Consider the following 3,830-nt stretch of genomic DNA (forward strand, 5'->3'; position numbering starts at 1 on the left):
CTCTCCTCTTCCATCCTATCATCTCTTCCCTCTGCTCAAACCATCTCCAACCTATCTCCTGATTCTGCCTCCTCAACCCTCCTCTCCTCCCTTTCTGCATCCTTTGATTTTCTCTGTCCCCTATCCTCCAGGCCGGCTCGGTCCTCCCCTCCTGCTCCGTGGCTCGACGACTCACTACGAGCTCACAGAACAAGGCTCCGGGCAGCCGAGTGGAAATGGAGGAAAACTCGCCTCCCTGCGGACCTGGCATCCTTTCACTCACTCCTCTCTACATTCTCCTCTTCTGTCTCTGCTGCTAAAGCCACTTTCTACCACTCTAAATTCCAAGGATCTGCCTCTAACCCTAGGAAGCTCTTTGCTACCTTCTCCTCCCTCCTGAATCCCCCTCCCCCTCCCCCCCCCCCTCCTCCCTCTCTGCGGATGACTTCGTCAACCATTTTGAAAAGAAGGTTGACGATATCCGATCCTCGTTTGCTAAGTCAAACGACACCGCTGGTCCTGCTCACACTGCCCTACCCTGTGCTTTGACCTCTTTCTCCCCTCTCTCTCCAGATGAAATCTCGCGTCTTGTGACGGCCGGCCGCCCAACAACCTGCCCACTTGACCCTATCCCCTCCTCTCTTCTCCAGACCATTTCCGGAGACCTTCTCCCCTTCCTCACCTCGCTCATCAACTCATCCTTGACCGCTGGCTACGTCCCTTCCGTCTTCAAGAGAGCGAGAGTTGCACCCCTTCTGAAAAAACCTACACTCGATCCCTCCGATGTCAACAACTACAGACCAGTATCCCTTCTTTCTTTTCTCTCCAAAACTCTTGAACGTGCCGTCCTTGGCCAGCTCTCCTGCTATCTCTCTCAGAATGACCTTCTTGATCCTAATCAGTCAGGTTTCAAGACTGGGCATTCAACTGAGACTGCTCTTCTCTGTGTCACGGAGGCTCTCCGCACTGCTAAAGCTAACTCTCTCTCCTCTGCTCTCATCCTTCTAGACCTATCTGCTGCCTTTGATACTGTGAACCATCAGATCCTCCTCTCCACCCTCTCCGAGTTGGGCATCTCCGGCGCGGCCCACGCTTGGATTGCGTCCTACCTGACAGGTCGCTCCTACCAGGTGGCGTGGCGAGAATCTGTCTCCGCACCATGCGCTCTCACCACTGGTGTCCCCCAGGGCTCTGTTCTAGGCCCTCTCCTATTCTCGCTATACACCAAGTCACTTGGCTCTGTCATATCCTCACATGGTCTCTCCTATCATTGCTATGCAGACGACACACAATTAATCTTCTCCTTTCCCCCTTCTGATAACCAGGCGGCGAATCGCATCTCTGCATGTCTGTCAGACATATCAGTGTGGATGACGGATCACCAGCTCAAGCTGAACCTCGGCAAGACGGAGCTGCTCTTCCTCCCGGGGAAGGACTGCCCGTTCCATGATCTCACCATCACGGTTGACAACTCCCTTGTGTCCTCCTCCCAGAGTGCTAAGAACCTTGGCGTGATCCTGGACAACACCCTGTCGTTCTCCACTAACATCAAGGCGGTGACCCGATCCTGTAGGTTCATGCTCTACAACATTCGCAGAGTACGACCCTGCCTCACACAGGAAGCGGCGCAGGTCCTAATCCAGGCACTTGTCATCTCCCGTCTGGATTACTGCAACTCGCTGTTGGCTGGGCTCCCTGCCTGTGCCATTAAACCCCTACAACTCATCCAGAACGGCGCAGCCCGTCTGGTGTTCAACCTTCCCAAGTTCTCTCACGTCACCCCGCTCCTCCCCCCCCAATCCTTCTAACCTTCGGTCCCATGTGGCTCAGTTGGTAGAGCATGGTGTTTCCAACGCCAGGGTTGTGGGTTCGATTCCCATGGGGGACCAGTATGGAAGAAATAAAATGAAATGTATGCATTTACTACTGTAAGTCGCTCTGGATAAGAGTGTCTGCTAAATGACTAAAATGTAATGGCAAATTTATAAAATACTTCATTCAACTCTTTTAGAATAAAAAAAACAAATTTTGGTGGGTACAACTCTATCACAATCACCTATCCGCTCATTATTTTAATTAATTAGATTCAGGTAACTGTCTCTTCTTTGATTCAGATACTTAAATACAACTCCATTCCCTTTATTTCATTTCAGCCGACCATTTAGGCAACGTACTACATCGAATTCGCCTCACTATTATTTTGAATGAATTAGTCCTTCAATTTAAACTAAACAAGCTATCAAAACGTTTGGTTTATATCTTAAACAAACACTAACAACCTTATCTTTCCAGGCAAAACATACCAATAGTTAAAATTACAATTAAAAAACCCAGATTTTAGTCCATAGGCTGGGAAACAAACCCAGGCCTCCCGCATGGCAGGCGTGAATTCCACCTCTGAACCACCAATGCTAATGCTTACGGTTGCAATTTTGGTGTTGTTTCCTACACGGTCACAATGTTTACAGGGAGCCTTACACTCCCGGGTGAAATGTCCTGTCTTATTGCAATTGTAACACTTGCTATCGTCTGGTTCTATCCGTTTTCTACTCTCCCTGTTTCCCCCTTTCTCTTTAAAATCTTTCCTGCTCTTTCCTGCAATTTTCCCAAGAGTGGCGATCAAATATTCTGCTCCTGTCTGTTCTTTCTTACTTTTCTTTTCCTTGAAGCCTCCTTTATGCTTATCTACGATTATCTCGAGAGTTACTATCAGATGCTCTCCTTCTTTCTGTTAATGGTGAATCGCATACCTCTTTACTTCGGCCAATGTAGCTGTTCCTCACCCAACCAGAGTTTTTTTTATTGCTTGGCAAATGTCAGGTCTCATACCGCTTTAAAAAAGCTATTTTTAACTGTTGGTGATATGGCCCATCTCCTCCTATCCCAGGGCCAGGTTGGATCAGTCCACTATTCGCATTAAACACGTCCCTTAATCTTTCCAAAGATTGACTAACTGTCTCACTGTCTCCCTGTCTACATTCCTGGATGTTGGAAAAATCAGCATGCCTGTCATAATGATCCCTATGATTATTACATAACTGATTGAATTTACCTTGATAATCCCTGTCTGCATCCCACTGCAGAACCACTCTGTCCCCCTGTCCTGGTGTCCATTCTCCCCTCACGGCTGCCCAATCTTTTCCCACTATCTGTCTAACTGCTCGTTCCAGCTCCCCGGTATTTAGTTTAAAACATTCGGTCAATCCTTCCATGTCCCCCCTAAACCCCTCTATTTCTGTCTTTGGGTGTACTATTCCCTCTACAGCACTTACTACATCTCTCTTACGGGTCCTTTGTCTTTTCTCACCTCCACCCTTCTCGGCTATTTCTCCTAGAGTGGCCATTAGATACTCTTGGCTACTTCCTTCTTCTTTCTTGGCGACTTCCTTTTTCTCAGATTCCATATATCTCTCGTCCCCGGTTAATTCCGGGACCTCTTTGGAGGTTTTACTACCTATTATTAGTTAACCCTTCCCGTTGTTACCCTCCTAGGAATTCAGAATAATAATTTTTATGACTTTTCATAGAATATTAGGTTTCACCTCTCTGACATACTCAAATAATTAACCATTAATTCCTCCCTCTCGGAATAGTCAGACCTATTTGTGTGCCTCCGGAAGATCTCGACTATCCCCCCCGAAACGTATTTCGATAGGAGATCTATATTCATACCATTATGTCTTTGACCTACTTTCTTGAAACTTATCTATAGAGGTGATCTTTTATCGAATATTAGTCTCACACGTGAGCGAATTATCGTTTTTGTGTCACGACTGATTAATATATCTATCTCTACTCATAGACAATAGACTATTAGGTCTTACACGCATACAATTTACCGCTTCTTATGA

General features: G+C 47.0%; 1 non-coding gene across 1 annotated transcript; it reads left to right on the forward strand.

The window, feature by feature from the left end:
- The first annotated feature begins 1,792 nt into the window (after window positions 1-1,792).
- On the forward strand, window positions 1,793-1,868 carry trnag-ucc (transfer RNA glycine (anticodon UCC)). Its single transcript has one exon. It is a non-coding gene; the product is annotated as a tRNA-Gly (tRNA).
- The last annotated feature ends 1,962 nt before the right edge of the window (window positions 1,869-3,830 follow it).

The sequence above is a fragment of the Salmo salar genome, chromosome 18 (assembly GCF_965601325.2).
Source record: "Salmo salar chromosome 18, fSalSal1, whole genome shotgun sequence".
NCBI lineage: Eukaryota > Metazoa > Chordata > Actinopteri > Salmoniformes > Salmonidae > Salmo > Salmo salar.